This window comes from Myotis lucifugus, unplaced genomic scaffold, assembly GCF_000147115.1.
Source record: "Myotis lucifugus unplaced genomic scaffold, Myoluc2.0 scaffold_1, whole genome shotgun sequence".
Taxonomy (NCBI): Eukaryota; Metazoa; Chordata; class Mammalia; order Chiroptera; family Vespertilionidae; genus Myotis; species Myotis lucifugus.
In genome coordinates this window covers 15,521,067-15,539,180 of record NW_005871049.1, presented here as the reverse complement: position 1 = coordinate 15,539,180, position 18,114 = coordinate 15,521,067, and positions in this window count along the sequence as shown.

Genomic DNA, 18,114 nt, shown 5'->3' with positions numbered 1-18,114 from the left:
TTGGCAGGATCAGGGAGCTCCTTAGAAATGCAGAACCTCAGGGCCTATACCGGACGTACTGAATCCTGATCTACATTCTAACATGATCCTTAGGTTATTTTCCAACACCTTGCAATTCGAGAAGCCCAGGATCAAACTGCATGAATTTTAGGGTCTGACAATTTCCCGTTTATTTTCTAGTTCTGTGACTTACTGACCATGAGCAAATAAGTTAGCCTCTCTCTCAACTTCCTCATCTGTAAAATAAGAATAATGAGACTTATTTGAAAAAGTTGTTACAAACATATCTCCAAAAAAAGTGTTTTTGAATGTGAGAGGGAGAGAAATAAGTTAGCTATATAGACTATTAGGTGGAATAGTCAAATATTGACCATTTCATACAATTCAACCTGAGTAAGTGAAGTAAGCTCTTAATAAACTACAGGTAGTTATCTGTATTAGTATCCTACGGCTATTGTAACCCACTACTGTAAGCCTGGTGGCTTATAATAACAGTAATTTATCTGTCACAGCTCTGGAGGCCAGAAGTCTGAACACATGGCGTTGGCAGGATTGGTTCCTTCTGGAGGTTCTGAGGGAGAATATGTCCCATCCATCTGGCCTACCTTCTGATGACTGCCCACAGTCCTTGCCTTTTTTTTTGGCTTGTAGATGAATCACTCCAGCCTCTCCCTCCATCATCACATGGCCTTTGCCTCTCTGTGTCTCTGTGTGCCTTCCCCTCTTCTTATAAGGATACCTGTCATTGGACTTAGGGCCACCCTAAATCCAGTATAACCTCGTCTCGAGATTCTATTTCCAAATAAGGTCACATTCGGAGATTCTAGGTGAACATAAATTTTGGGAGGAGATACTATTCAACCGCACTACAGGACCCTTCCTCCCTCCCTTTCAGTGATACCGGTAACATTAACCTTAAAAACTCAAGAGTTATTTTTTACTCTTCACTCTCTCATATTTCTTAAATTCAGTTGTGCCTAGGTCTAGCGATTTCCTTCTTTAAAATGTTTCTCAGCTTTTAGTAGCATGGGGCAAGGCTTGTGTCTTAAAGCTAAGCAAAAATAAAGCAGGGCATAACAGAGCCAAGGCTGAAAAGGCTCCACCTTTAGGTGATAATGGCTTCAATGGCACAGGGCTTGGTAGGCTTACAACATCTTTGTTAGCAAAAGGCACCCTTTCTCTGGGCCAATGCATTTCTGCTTTCAATACCCATTTACTCCCCCGAAACAGAATTGCTGTACCTAATACCTCCTACCGAGAAGAAGGAAGCATAACACTTTCTAAGCTTCTTTGGGTTCCAGAACACCATATGCCACACTGCTTCATTCCATTAACAAAGTGGCACAAAATGCTTCCATATTTAAGGGGGATCAAGAGCAAGACAGGGCTCTGCAGCGGGTCTGGAATACAGCGCTCTGCTGCTTGGACCACATGATCTGGCAAACATCATGGTGATGGAAATACCAGTGAAGAAAAAGAGATGTAGGGTAGAGTTTATGACAAGCCCAGCTGGGAGAATGTCAATGTAGACATTCTCCAGAGTTCTGAATCAATACCATTCAATCTGCAATGGAGAATTACATACACACCTTTTGAAAAAGGCTCGTAGGGTGCTACTGAGCCATGGTAAAGAGAGGAATGGTTGTGTATGAAACACCAAAGTGATTATGAATCTCCAACATACAACATGAGCTGGAGCCTACTGAACCTGCCAAACTGTAAAGTCATGAGGGCTCAGCAGCAAGCCATCATAAAATGGAAATATACATCCAAGCTTGAGCATCAGCAGGGCCAGAGGGCACAGCAAGCTGCATGAGCAGGGAGCCCAGACCCCCATGTTAACAGTCACAGTTTCACCAGCGTCTAACCCCCAGATCATACCTCCGGTTGTATCAGGAAAGAGAGAGGGAGTCCTGTATGATCCAGTGAAAGAGGAAAAAATCCCCAAGTTTAGTTTATAGATAAATTGGTTCAGCATGTGCAAGCCAAACATTGTATGGCAGCTGTGTTACATTCCCACTCAAGAGTGACTTTGAGAAACAATTGCAAAGGAAAAATCTTCTCAATGGGTACAATTTTACCAGATTGGTACACATATTCACTTTCTGTAAAAGAAGCAGCCTGAGATGGAATATATATGGACTCTGGGAGTACAAAGTGGCTTTTCTGGCTAACTAGAGACCCAGAAAGAAAAAGATTAAAAGCTTGGAATTTAATCTTCAAAGCAAGGAATTCTAGGCTAGAGGAATGAGCTAAGTATATGGAATTGCATTGAAGTATGTAGATAACCAAGTAGACAAGAGAAGTTGGCCCATTTATGTCAGCTAGCCTTTATCAGTGTCTACTGTGGTGCTGGCAAAATGCATACACAAAGTGCCCCCTTAAATATGGAAGCATTTTGTGCCTCAGCTGAAACAGAGATTATGCATGGACCCAATAGCATGGACTTCCATTAATCAAGGCCAATCTTGCTAATAATGTCCAATCGCATCTAATGTCCACTGTCCAACCTGCCAACACCAGAAACCAATGGTAAGTAAGCCCCTGAAGTGGCAGTGTTTCTTAAGAAGAACAACTAGCCACTTGATAGCAAGCTGACTTCATTGGGAATCTCCCACCTTGGAAATTCTAGCAGTTTCTTTTCTTCTCACAGAAGACACTTGTTTCTGGTGTGGGCTTGTCTTTCATGCCCACAGGGAAGCACCACTATCTGGGAATGTATGGCATGCCTGATCTGCGATATGGAATTCCACATAACATAACATCCAACCAGAGAACCCACATTCTCACAACAGAGGAGCAAAAAAGTGAGCCCATGACCCATCCCAGTAGTCATATCATATACTACTTCACCCACATCACCCAGAGGCTGCTGGCCTGTTAGGGTAACTAGAAGTCTGCTGATGGGCAGCTGAAGCAACAGCTCAGAAGCAATGTTTTTTGAGATTATAGCGCCGTCTTCTACGGCACATTACACTTATTGAACCAGATACCTCTCTATGGCACCGTGTTCCCATCAGGGAGAACACATGGGTCTGGAACCAAGTGATAGAAGTAGAATTGATACTCCCAATGATTTACTAGGGCATTCTGTAGATTCCTGTCTCCACAACTCTGGGCTCTGCAGGATGAGAAACCCTTGCTCTCAAAAGGAACATGTACTCACCAGGGGACACAGCAAGAACCTCATTGAAGTACAGGCTACAGCTGCCCCCTGAGCACTTTGAAGACCTTTGTTTTCAGGAACCAGCAAGCAAGAAGAGGAGTCACCGTCTTGTCAGAAGTGATTGACCCTGAACAGCATGAGAAGACGGCTTCCTGGTACACAATAAAGACGAGGGGGATATGTGTGGCACTCAGCCACCCCATGAGTACCTCTTGGTCATCTTGGCCCACATGAATGGGTACATGCAACAAGCCTGCCCAGAGACGTTTATGTTTAATAGGAAGTCTGGCTCTTCACGAAAGTGGCAAGGCCAACGTAGATGGTAGCTGAGGGCGAAAGGAATTTAGAATGGAGAGTGGAGGAGAGAGATGATGAGCACCAGTTGTGGCCTTGAGACCAACTGCAGAGATGGGAGCTCAGTTGTGTCTCACTAACCTCCCTCTATCCAAGTGAGGTCCACCAGAGCCTGTGAGGAGCTGCTTCCAAATATTATGAAGTAGATGTGTGTGGCACAAGTGGCGAGCTGTGGCAGGCAGGGCGTTGTGCTGCTCAGCTCCACCTTGCTGACCAGGGGAGGAAGGTGGTGACCTGACAGAGTCCAGCTGGTAGCTAATTCAGGATTCACCTCAGCATTCAAGCTGCTGTCAGGCTCTCTTCAGAGAAGACACTGGTTAGTGATTGGGCAAGCCAACGGTAAAAGAGGTCAGGATCTTCTTGGGGTGGTCCCAGCCAGTAACTGAGGCATAAGGGCTTGGCCCTTTACACACAACGTGGGCCTCCTCCAGTGGGCAATCTGCTCTGGATCATCCTGCTGGGCTGGCTGAGACACTACCGGTCTTTATCATCACCTCTCTATTTAGTCCTGCCTCTTCCATTTCTCTGTCACAGGGATTACTCTCCAGCAAAAAATTTTTGCACTCAGAATTCCATCTCAGTTTCTGCTCTCCAGAGAACCCAACATGCAACACATGTTTTAGCCATTTTTGTAAACAGATTATCTAGCACAGTGCCTAGAACATAATAGGTAATCAAGAAATATTTGGCAATCAGGGCTGAATTATCTGCTGCATTCTATGATAAACTATGTGCTTAGTCATGGTCAAGTAACATGGCAGATACAAAAACATTTCTTCTCTTCTTTTTTACTTTTTTTTTCTAATCCACAGAACTTTTAGGGACTTAAATGCAGTAAGGATTATGATGTTTTTGTTGGCTTTTTATTCATTAAAATGAGACACGATCGAAGTCTTCCAAGTCTTTTGCTGTTTTCTGAGGCAGGAAATTTTCCATGCTGGGAAAAGAAGACAAATTTGTATTTATATCACAAGGAATGCTCACTAAATATTTCTCTCAGATGACTAAAGATGTGTTCATCAGAGCCAGTCAAATTTGAGATGCTACCCATAAGGATAAAGCAGCTGAAACAGCCCATCAGCCCCAAAACCACATAAAAGCCTTCAATGCAACTCTGAAGCCACCCACATAGCCACTGCCAAGCAATCAGTCAAGGCCAGAGGCAGGAACTAACTCATGTGGTGGCTAAAAGACTATTTGAAGAGGTTGGCAAAAGCTTGTCCATTTTATGAGGGGAACTTTAGGATGAGAAAAAAAAAGTGATTTATATCAGCTGCCCCCACTGTGAATCAAATTTCCTGTGTCACCGTGTCGATGGCTCTGCAGCTATATATAATGCTTTGCTCCAGAGAACTAATAAAAATAGCACCATCCAAATGCAAGCCATAGAATGAGAGCAATTCCAGTAGTGCCTCTAGATAGATGAGAATGGTCTCTCTCCAGGTCAAAGAGGTATTTAAAAGGAAAGAACTCCGGCCAATTGTTTTATCTCAGAAATGGGAAGAAATGCCTCCATAAATTTTCTTTGAGCACATCGGTGATGAAGTGAGTGAAAAGCTGGCCTCTGTACTAAAAGCCTGACACGTTCTCCACAACAATCTCACCCTGGGCTCACAACGTAGTTTATCTTGTAAAACAGAATCAAAATTGGAGGGAGCTTCCATCCCTCCAACCCGCTAAACCCTTTCTATTCCTACTGAAAGTCTCACAGTCATTTCCGAGTGTGAATTTTGGAGTGACTTGTAGCATTGTTTGAGTCATGCACCAGGCAAAGCCCCGTGGAGGCTGCCAAGACTTATACCTGCCTCTTAGCTTAACCAATCCACCAATCTTCAACTTCTTCTTTGTCGTGCAGTTAGGAGTTATACTGAAGCCTCTAGTCACTGAGTGGTTTGTGATTGAAAATAACTGCAGTTGAAGTTCAGGGCTAGAAACTTCACTTGAGACCTGAAGCATGTGTATAAGTAAGCTATTCATTATACCATTTTAAGAGACGTGGAGTAATTGGGTATTCTTTTACCATTCCATTTATATTCAAGTTAAAATACAGCAATTTTCCTTGTGCAGAATTTCTTCACCTCTTTGTTTTATCAAAGTGTAAGAGGCTCATTTAATAGGGACCCTTAAGCATACAAAGCACAATTGACTTAATCTAAAGAAAATGTTCCTGTGGATGTTTGTAATTTGTTTAAACTCAACGCAAACAAACACCCAGTTTGTTGGCAAATTAAACAACTATTACCATATGTCTGAAGTAATTCTAGGGATAGAGAGTGAATTTTTAAAGTAAATTTGATTTCATGGGCTAAATAGATCTCTTCTGAAGGAAAATGAATTGTCTTCAGTGGAAGTTTCTAATACAAGCCCTTTTAAGGCAAATTGCTAGAGGAACCTTCAAATCCCTTACCGATAATATACCTCAATTCTAATTTCTCTAATTGATAGCAATAAAAAACAGTTGCCTTTTAAAAATATACATATATTTTAATTGATTTCAGAGAGGAAGGAAGAGGGAGAGATAGAAACATCAATGATGAAAGAGAATCATTGATTGGCTGCCTCCTGCATGCCCCCTACTGGGGATTGAGCCTGCAACCAGGGCATGTACCCTGACCAGGAATCGAACCCTGACCTCCTGGTTCATAGGTTGACACTCAACCATTAAGCCATGCTGGCTGGGCAACAGTTGCTTTTTCAATGGCTAAAATATAGGTGTGCAACAGATTGGTTTTAAGCTGGCATTAGGGTTCCAAAAGTAGAAATATTACATAGCAACAAAAAATGAAGGGATGGTAATAAATAGTATTTATTGAAAATTTAAATGTGCCAAACAATTGTGAGGCATATTATAAGGTTTCTGGTAGGTACACAAAGGAGGGTAGCCATTCCAGTTACTAATCATAGTTATCAAAACACATATTATGTTGTATTTCTTGGAGACTAACAGCAATGTTTTTAACATTCTGTTGGTGCTAACAAGAAATCTACTTTTTCTGAATATCAATTAAAGAAAATCTCCATGAGCAAAGACACAAATTTTTAAAAAATAATTTAGTGAGCCTAATTGCGCATGCCATGCCAAGAGAAAGAAGTGCATAAAATAGGGCTTGGGCACCTTTTGTTTCAAGTAGATGGCACAATAGTTTGAACAGTTGATTAATAAGTAATGAGAAATTAATCAGTATATGCCAGGCATATAGATAATTAAAGAAGAAATTCCACTTTTGAAGACTGGAAATATTATTAGATGCCATAAAGAGAACACCTAGGAAGTTATAACCTGAAACTATCCATACTCGAAAGACAATGTTCCAGTTACCGACCAATACATAACAAACTACACCAAACATCAGTGGCTTAAAATAAGCATTTATTATGATTGTCTTACTCTTCTGTGGGTCAGGAATTTGGACAGAACACAAGGGACAGCTTGCCTCAGCTCTATATTGTTTAGGGCCTCAGCTTGGATGACTCAAAAGGTGGGAGCTGGAAGAGATGGGAAAGAGGGCCTCTCTCTCTCTCTCTCTCTCTCTCTCTCTCTCTCTCTCTCTCATGCTCTTCCTCTCCACATGGCTATTTTGGGTCTCCTCATAGTATGGTAGCCTATCCTCTCCACATGGCTATCCTCATAGTATGGTAGCCTCAGGGCTATCAGACCATTCTGGTCTCCTGCTATAGCAACTCTGCTCAGCCAGGATCAAGGGGCGGAGAACCGGTCTCACCTCTCAAAGAGCAGCACAGCAAGGACTATGTGGCCCTTTGCAGTCAACCACAGGCAGATAAGAGAGACGTCTGAAAATGTCAGGCATTAACAAATCATGATTTCTTTTTTAAAATATTTCAGTGGGGGGAATAATTTTGCCTGAGTTATCCAGACAATTACACTCATTCTGAACTCACATGAATAAGCACATTTCAAAAATATCATATTGGATCCCATTACTTTTATCCTATATCTTGGCCACTACTATTTTGGTTTTCTATGTCCTTGATATTTAATAGCAACGACATTTAAAACGATATTTTAATCAACAACAACAGCATTACTTTCTCCTCTGATGTAAAATAGCCAACCAAGAAAGGCAATCTATTAGGAATACCACTGTGGCTTCAAACAATCCTCCTAAAGAAAGAATGGTTTTGTATTCATAATAGCCTTTAAGTGGGTTTTTAAGAAATGCAACATAGTAATTTAACAACACAATAACAAATCTGGGGTTGAACCACCTGATCGAAGATAAATTTGTACCTACTAATAGTCCTAGAAATATATCTTAAAGATCACACACTATATACCTAAATGAAGTGAATTCAAGTAACAATGCAGAGTATGGTGATCTTTTGACACTGGGACTCCTGTCAGTGTGAAATCAGGACAGTTGGTAGATATGAACGCAGCGGGAAGCACCAGCCCACCCAAGCTCTCCACCTATTTCTTGCTTGGCATACAGCTACCTGCTTTGCCTGATACTCAGTTTGGTTCAACAAATGTGTATTGAGAAGTAGGTTCTGTGCTAGGAACTGACTAGTAAATGACATTGTTGCTGCTCTCCTTGCCCTCCTTGCCTTCCTTAAAGCAGACTCACGGCACCATTTTCCCATTGTGCATTCAACATGGTAGTTGAGTGCTTAATCTACACCAATTGTGTGAACCACTTGTAAACAAAAACAAAGAGGCCATGGTTCCACAGGTCCTGTATTAGTTTCCAAGGGATGCCATGACAATGTACCACAAACTGTGTGGCTTAAACAACACAAATGTATCGTCTCACAGCTATAAAGCCTGGAAGTCTGAGATCAGTGTCACCAGCGTTGGCTCCTTCAGAGGAAGACTGGCCCATGCATTCCTCAGCTTGTCAATCTCTTGTTCATCTTGACATGACACCCATTCTCCTTGTATGTATGCCTGTGTCCAAAGTTTCCTTTCCTATAAGGACACTGGTCAAATAGGATTAGGGCCCTCTCCCACTCCAGTATGACTTTGTCTTAACTAATTACTTCTGTAACAAACCTATTTCCAAATAAGGTCACATTCTGAGGTTAGGACTTCAACACATGAACATTGAGGGACACAATACAACCTATACCAGGTCCTTAGTGGTCCTATTTCTAGAGCATCTATCCACTTTGCACAATAAACAAAGCAACTTTACTTCTACCTAAGGAATAAGTATGGACAGAGTGATTATGAGGGTTAGCCAGCTCTCAAGTACTATATGCTTTGTTCTGTACCTGTTCTAGGCAGATTTAATTTGGAAAAAAATGTTTTATGCAAAGAAAAGTAGGAAGATTTCATTGAGTGTCTGAAATTTATCCATTTAACAAAAGTTTTGGGGCACTGAGGAGAAAGCAGTGAATAAAATGGGGAGGGGAATATCTGCTCTCATGGAGATTACATTCTAGTGAAGGAAGACCAAAAAACAAATTAAAGAAGTCACATAGTACTTTAGTAGGTGTCAAGTGCTATGAAGAAAAACAAGACAGGACAAGAAAGATGGAGAATGCAAGATTTTGAGTGGTGGGGTTTGAAATTTTAAACAGGGTGGTCAGGGAGGCCTCACCTAAAAGGCAACGATTAAGGAGCTGACGATCATGGGGGAGCAAGCCATGTGGACAGCTGGTGCGGGAGTGTGGCAGACAAAGGAAACAGCTAGTAGGATAGGAGTATGGTTGATGTGTTTAAGGAAAACAAAGCCAGTGTGGCTAGAAAATGAGAGGGTATGAGAGTGGCTGGTGGACAAGGTCAAAGGGGAGTAGGGAGCAGATCATAAAGGAACTTGTAGGCCATTGTAAGGATTTCAACTGTTCTCTACGTAAAAGAGGAAGTCATTGGGGATTCTGAATGGAGGAGTGATGTGATCTGGTTTGGGTTTTATTAGGATCGTTCTGGTTCTAAAGGTGAACGGGGCAAAGATAAAAGCAGAGAGAAGCAGTAGGAAGCTATTGCAATAGTCCAGGTGGGACATCGGTAGCTGGGCCAGGGTGATAGAGGTGGAGGTGGTGAGAAGTATTTGGATTCTGGATATATCTTGAAAGGAAGCCCAATGGGATTTGGGATGAATTGATGGAGGGTGTAAAAGGAAAGAAGGAAGCAAGGAAAGAAGAAAGAAGATATGATAAACTCCAAAAATTTGGCTTGTGCCAAATGGCAAACTCTTTCTGCCTTTATTGTTACCAATTAATTATTTTATTTGGGCAAGATGAAAAGTATTGAATAGTTAAATCCAGAATTGAAAAAAACACAGGTAATTAATTGCTTTCTATTTGGATTTTTAAAATTCTTTAGAAATATGTAATCAGCTAAAACCAGAATGTGAGAAATTCCATAGCAAAAAAAATCCAGGTTCTTCAATAAATAAATTGCAAGGGGAAAAAAAGAGTTAAAGTGAACTTATAGATAAAAAGACACTTAGGAGACATATCAATCAAATGCAATGTATATACTCTATTTAGATCCAAATGTGAAAAAGAAAAAAAATTTTGAGACACGCAGAAAAGTATAAACATTGATTTGTTTGGTAATTGGTCATTTTATAATATTTAAAAATCATTGTTAAGTTGGTAGCATATGATATTGGTATTATAGTTAACTTTTGAAAAATAAGTTCTTATTGCTTTGGCCAGTGTGGCTCAGTTGGTTGGGCATTGTCTCGTGCACTGAAAGGTTGCTGGTTCAATTCCTGGTCAGGGCACATGCCCAGGTTGCAGGCTAGGCTCAATCCCCAGTAGGGGGTGTACAGGAGGCAGCCTAGAGGTGTACCACTCTCACATTGATGTTTCTCTCTCTCTCTCTCTCTCTCTCTCTCTCTCTCTCTCTCTCCCTTACTCTGTCTCTAAAAATCAGTAAAAATTTCTTTAAAAAATAAAATGAGTTCTTATTTTTGATAGAAACATAATAAAATATTTATAGCTAAAAATGATGTCTAGGATTTGCTTCATCATAATCCAGTGGAGGAATGAAAGATGACCATAAATGGATGATAATGATTCATTTTACTATTCTACTTACTTTTATGTATGTTAGAAATTTTATAATAAAGAGTAGATAAATACATAAATACACAAATATATCAATACAATGTAATGACAATACATTAAAAATTGATAAGCATGATTTACCTTAAGAAAGGAGTGGCTGGGAGCAGAATCAAAGGAGATTCCTCCCTGCCTCCCCTTCTGTACCTTTTGAATATCAAACCTTTGAAATATACTATCAATTAATAAATGCAATAAAAAATGTGAAGCTGCCCAGGCAGATGTGTGAAGGGAGCATCTTGCACAGAAGTGATGCCCCAGGACAAAGTGCTCATTATTTTCTCCTTGAGTCTCCCTATTCTAATCTCCGCTGGCCTCAGGGTGTCTCATGACTCCTCATTCTGAGGCAATGCTTAATTCAGCAGAATATAAGCCAAAATGAGAATGACTCAGAGAATAGTACTCCTGGGCATTAGAGCACATATCATTCTGAAGCAAATTTTTCCATGCAAGTTTCACTGGGTCCGTTGAAAAACAGTGCTTACGTTGCAAGGAACTGTAAACTACTATTAACATCTGATTTAGGCTGGTGACCTTTTTCCTAACCTAACTGATGATAGGTTTATATCCTGGCACTCTCGGTGAGCAGATCAGATTTCATTATATACCACTGTGTATATTGGGAGTCACGTTTATTAATGCAATGCACACAGCACATCTTATCTGAATGTTAGATATGTTACATTTCATATAAAACTCATGCCGTTCAGATTGCTCCATTAACTTTGCTGTGCACTTTTTATACATTAATCACAAAGTCCTCTGAACTTCTAACACTCAAAAGTTCAATTTCAAGTACATACATTTATCCCAAAGACCTTCCATGATGCTCTCCAAACTTCAGCACTTTAACAAATAGCTTTTTTGGAAAGGTGTGAGTAAATTACTCTCCTTGCCCTTTAGGCAGGCGGGGGGCGGGGGGGGGGGGGTGCTGTAAATTCAGTTGAAATTTTCATTTCTTTTTCATGGAATCTAATCATGGAATAAACTAAGTTGAATAGACTGATTTCACATGAAAACTATTGGAATGTTTTTCATTTTCTTTTACCCAAATATTGGTCCTCATCTAAGTTGCTGTCCTATGTTTTAGGGCTGAAATTTTTCTTTTCTGCTTCAAGCTTAGAAATAAAACATAAAAGGCAAAGTGAGTAGATGCCACGCTTAGCTATTTGGGTCAGTGGTTTTCACGCACCTAGTAGACTATCAGCATTTAGCTTGGCAAAAAAAAATTATTAGGCTCTCACTTTCAAAAGATGAACTGCACAGCTGTGTTACTTATTCAAGTAAGTCTAATGGCAAAAGTTCCTGTGTGAGAATCAAAGGCTCTGCTACGAACTACCTTTATAAACTCTGGCCATGTTGCTCACACATCTCTGATACTTATTCTTTATAGATAAAATGAGAAGGTTTGATTGCACAGCCTTAAGTGTACTTTTAGCTTTCTATAATTCTGTAATTTTAATTTTTAGAGAGAAGCACATGAAGTTATATGAATTTAGAATCTCTTCCTTTTACCCTATCCTAAAATTATTTATGAACCTCTAACTTAGTAAAGGGTTTACTGTTTTAAACACCACTTGTGTCCATTCAGTATCCATTCCCTTCTTCCTTACATAGAGAACTCTGATTCAATGTACGCCAACACTGTGTTCAGCTAAAATACTTACCAGCGGTGTGATGATGAGATGGTAGCAGAAGTTGCTGAGTGAGGCTTCCAGTAAAGCTCTTTCAAAGCTGGTAGCCTCCCCTGGCAGGTATCTTTTATTCCTTGGCCTTTCCCTTCTATGTGCCTGGGACTTGGACACAATCCTAGAGGTGGAGCAGTCACCATGTGAAAACAAGGCAACAAGCAGAGCTGAGCAGAAAAGAGCATGAGGAGAACCCCAAACTGAATGGCTTACAGGGGTCCTCAAACTACGGCCCGCGGGCCACATGCAAATACAAATATTGTATTTGTTCCCGTTTTGTTTTTTTACTTCAAAATAAGATGTGTGCATAGGAATTTGTTCATAGTTTTTTTTTTAACTATAGTCCGGCCCTCCAACGGTCTGAGGGACAGTGAACTGGCCCCCTATTTAAAAAGTTTGAGGACCCCTGGCTTAGAACAACAGAAACTTACTCTCTCACTGTCCTGGAGCTAGAAGTCTGAGGTCAGGGTGTCCACAGGGCCATCCTCCTCTGAACTCCTAGGGAAGGATCCTTCCTTGCGTCCTCTAGCTTCCTTGCCTCCAGGTGTCCCTTCGCTTGTGTCCCCATAACTCCAACCTCTGCCGTCTTCCTGTGTGTCCCCATCTAAATGTCCCTCTTCTTATTAGGACACCAGTCATGTTGGATTAGGACCCATGCCAATGACCTCATCTAAGTTGACTGCATTTTTAAAGATCCTAGATCTACAAACGGCCACAGTCAGAGGTCCTGAGGGTTAGGGCTTCAATATCTTTTGTGGGAGACACAATTCAACCCACACAGTCCCGACGGCATTCTGGAGCTGCTTTACCCTTCTGAATTTTCTACCTCTGAACTTAGTGCATGAAAAAAATAAAGCCCCTGTTTTGTTTAAGCCTCTATTATTCAGAGGGTTTTGTTTTTGTTTGTTTATTTGTTGTTATTGTTTTGTATTCACAGCAGAACTCAATTCCTGACATAGTCACTTTGAAGTGAAGGCTCGGGCAATTAAAAAATGACTTGTCAGCCCTGGTTGGTTTTGCTCAGTGGATAGAGTGCCAGCCTATGGACTGAAGGGTCCCGGATTTAATTCCAGTCAAGGGCACATGCCCGGGTTGCGGGCTTGATCCCCAGTAGGGGGCGTGCAGGAGGCAGCCGATCAATGATTCTCTCTCATCATTGATGCTTTTATCTCTCTCTCCCTCCCCCTTCCTCTCTGAAACCAATAAAAATATCTATAATAATAAAAGCATAATATGCTAATTAGACCAGACAGCCGAACGACCTTCGGGGCATCATTCTGGACATCCTTCTGGATGAAGCTGCAGTGGTGGGGGCTGAGACAGAAGCAGTTAGGGGCGATCAGGCAGGCAGGCAAGAAGTTAGGGGTAGTCAGGAAAGCAGGCAAGTGGTTAGGGGCGATCAGGCAGGCAGGTGAGTGGTTAGGGGCAATCAGGCAGGCAGGCAGGTGAGCAGTTAGGAGCCAGCAGTCCTGAATTGTGAGGGTGCAGGCTAGGCTGAGGAACCCCCCCCCTCCCCCGCACCCCCTGCACGAATTTCGTGCCAGGCCTCTAGTATTTTTAAAAAAATGACTTGTCATATGGAGCCTGTCTATTCAGAGGACAGTTTGTACTTTTTTTTTTAAGGCAGAGATCATCTTATTTGGGGGTGGGAAAATGGGTGGGAAGCTGTACTCTGCTACAATTTTTCTAGTCATAATTTAAAGATCAAACCTGTTGTCAAAATAGAGTTTGCCAAATACTGAAAAGGTCAATGGACATGTATTCAGCAGTCAAATTTAGGCCCTAACCCTGCCCTGGACTCACACTCATCTCAGATATGTCTTCATTAGTCACCACTACAGACCTCAGTGAATGGGAATATAAATGCAGCTTTTGTGCTAAAGTTACCAGAAGCACAGTTTACTTGTCCAACACAATCAAGTTCAATTTTATGATACTATCTTTGTGCCAGGTGTGGCGCTCACAAATATATGTGCCAGAAAACACTTCAAGGAGCCAACACTGACATTTGTCTTAACTTTGAGAGGGTTGCCAGGAGTCCTGAGACCAATTTCGTGGCATCCATACCAGGAACATAACCATGATTCATTCATCTTATTTATGGGCTCCTGCAGTGGAGACAAGCAATTCTTCCATCATCTCTGTTAGTCAGAGAGCCCTGAATGGCTCACTTTACTGCTCAGTGGGCTCAGTAGCGGCTGACATCAGAGTAAATAAATATCCCTATCACTTCTTCTTAAGAAAGATGAGGGCAAAGCTGAGGACTTTTCATCCTGCCATCCTTTCTCCAAGGAATATTTATTGAGTGCCTATCCTGTGCCAGATTAATTCCAGGCACTGAAGATTAAACAAGACACAATCCCTACTTTCAAGGAGCCTACAGTAGAGCGACAGAGATAGACAGATCGCCTGTTAATTGTAAGCCTGAAATGAAAGCTGAGAAGGGCTTAAGAACAGGAAAGCACACAGGCAGGCTATCAACTTCTTCTCTGGGCAGTCAGGGTGAATTTTCCAGTTAAACTGGTGTCAAAAGTTAGACCTGAGGGTAACCTAGGAGTTAGCCAGGTGAGAGGGGACAGCATATGCAAAGGCCCAGAAGCAAGCAAGCACGTAATATGTTTGGAGACCTGCACAGGGTTTGATATGATGGGGGGTGGAGTGGGAAATGTCAACAAAAATAAATGAAATGTGGTGCATATCCTGAAGCCATTTGGAGCCACTAGAACTGTTGTAAGTCAGACAGTTACATGAACAGGTTTGTGTTTCAGAAAATATCTTCCTGGCAAAAGTATACAGAGTGAATTAGAACAGAGCAGGACCAGACAGGGATAAACCAGTAGGAGTCTGCTGTGGTACTCTAAGGGAAGGAGAGGTCCAGAGAAAGGAATTTGGGAGACACAATTAGGAGTAAAATTGACAGCACTTAATGAGTGATCAGAGTCAGCACCCAAGGATGACACTACAATTTATGGCTTAGTTAACTGATGTGTGTGGAATTGAAGAGGTATTCTTATGTTTAAAACGAGAAAATATGATAAAGTTAATTCTCTAATATTGATGCTAAAGATCCATATTCAAATATCATATTCATATTTAATAAAGTAATTGAATTCTCATCCTAATCAAATTTATAATATAATAATGTATTGAATTGTTTTAAAATATGAAAAGCAAATTCAGTTTAGAAACTGGATATCGATGGGGATGAATGATAAAACAAAAATATATAGGGTTAAAAGTCATAATGCATGAGTCAGTAGTTCTCAATTATTTTCATCTCACAGTTTTCTTGAGAGTCCAACCCCATCCCACAGCTCAACTTCAGTGGATAGTACATATACCCCTGTACCAGTAATATAAGGTATAGCAATATATCTTTTTTTTTTGTAGGAAATAAAAAGGTGATGTTTTGGAGCCAAAAGGAGCTTCAGAGATAATAAAATATGGATTTTTTAGGTTGGAACTATTGTATAACAACATTAAAATATTTTAAGATAAGCCCAGCCAATGTGGCTCAGTGGTTGAGTGTGGACCTGTGAACCAGGAGGTCATGGTTCCATTCCCAGTCAGGGCAAATCTCCAGGTTGCAGGCTCGATCCCCAGTGTGGGGCGTGCAGGTGGCAGCTGGTCAATGATTCTCTCTCCTCATTGATGTTTCTATCTCTCTCTCCCTCTGCCTTCCTCTCTGAAATCAATAAAAATATTTTTTAAAAATAAAATATTTTAAAATAACAAAATCTCAGAATACCATTATGCTGAAATACAGGAAGTGTGCTACAACGGATACATGTTTGATAACTTCTACAAGCAAGGAGGGCCTGGACATGGAGTTGTGTGGGTTAAATAAGGCAATATTTGGAAATACTTGAAACTGGACCCCTATCTTACACCACTCACAAAATGGGTTAAAGGCTGAAATGTAAGATCAGAAACCAAAAAACTCCTAGAAGAAAACATAGAGGAAAAGCTCCTTGATATTGTTTTTGACAATGGTTGTTTGTTTGTTTTTATATGACACCAAAAGTACAAGCAACAAAAGCAAAAAAAAAATAAATCTGGGACTATATTTGCAATCCACATATCTGATACCTGATACAGGGTTAATATCCAAAATATGCAAGACACTCATACAACCCAATAGCAAAATAATAATAATAATAATAACCCAGTTAAATACTAGGCAAAGAACATAAATAGACATTTTTCAAAATAGATATTCAAATGACCAACAAGTACATGAAAAGGTGCTCAACATCACTAATAATTAGGAAAATGAAAATGAAAACCACATGATATATCACATCTGTTAGAATTCTATTATCAAAAAGAGAAAAAAATAACAAGCGCTGGTAAAGATGTAATAAAGAGGAAACCCTTGCACATTATTGGTGGAAATGTAAATTGGTGCAACCACTATGGAAAACAGTATGGCAGTACCTCGAAAAATTAAAAATAGAACTAATGTGCTTCAGCAATTCTGCTCCTGGGTATATACCTGAAAGAAATGAAATCATTATTGAAGAGTATCTGTTCATAGCAGCATTATCTATAATAGCCAATGCATAGTAACAACCTAGGTGTCCATTAATGGATGAATGACTAAAGGAAATGTGGTATATATACACAATGAAATATTACTCAGCCATAAAAAAGAATGAAATCTTGCCATTGTGACAACATGAATGAACCTTGAGCACATAATTCTATGTAAAATAAGTCAGACAGAAGAAGGGTAATGCTGTATGATCTCAGTTATATTGGTAAGTGGAATCTAAAAACCAAACTCAAAAACAGAGAATAAATTGGGGTGGGGTGGGGAGTAGGAGGAGGATGTCAGTCAAAGGGTACAAACTTCCAATTATAAGATGAATAAGTTCTGGGGAGGTAAATATACAGGATGATTACTATTGTTAATAACACTGTTTTGTATATTTGAAAGTTGTTAGCACATATACAGATTGAAACTATATGAGGTGATGGATGTGTTAACTAACCTTATTGTAGTAAACATTTCATAACATATATATATATATGAAATCACATTATACCTTAAACTTATACAATGTTATATGTCAATTATACCTCCACAAAGCTAGGAAATAATAAAATAAACTCATAAAAAAAGGGTTGGAGTTGCAGATCATAAGACAAGCAGAAAAGATCATAAGACAAGCAGAAAATATTTAAACTATGAACTTTCTCAATAGCTGACCCTTCTGGTTGGCACACTAGAAAACCTGATTCCCTTTCATCCAGCAATGACCCTCTTCCTAAAACAGCCTAACTTCCTAAGTGGAAGTTGAAATCATCCTAAAAGCATCAGGAATTTTCCTAAGGAACAAATGCCCCATTGTAACGTTTCCCTTTACAGAAAAACAATATGCACCTTTGATTTTATGACACCTGAAAGATTTGTGATTTTGTTTCCTTGAGAAGCTTAGCAAGAAACTAATTTCATTTAGTATTGTTTCAAAGTGATAAAAGTTATTAAAATATTCTAGATAATGTGGCAATTTAAGGATGCAAACAGGATTAAATGGGAACTTAGTTGTAAAGAAAAAGGGGGGAGGGGTGTCAACAAAGTAACCCTTTTCAAATCAATTTAAAAACACTTATTAAGCCGAAACCAGTTTGGCTCAGTAGATAGAGCATCGGCCTGCGGACTGAAAGGTCCCAGGTTCGATTCCGGTCAAGGGCATGTACCTGGGTTGCGGGCACATCCCCAGTAGGAGATGTGCAGGAGGCAGTGGATCGATGTTTCTAACTCTCTATCTCTCTCCCTTCCCCTCTGTAAAAAAAAATCAATAAAATATATTTTTTAAAAAACACTTATTAAGCACCTACAATATGCAAAGCACTATCCCAGGTATT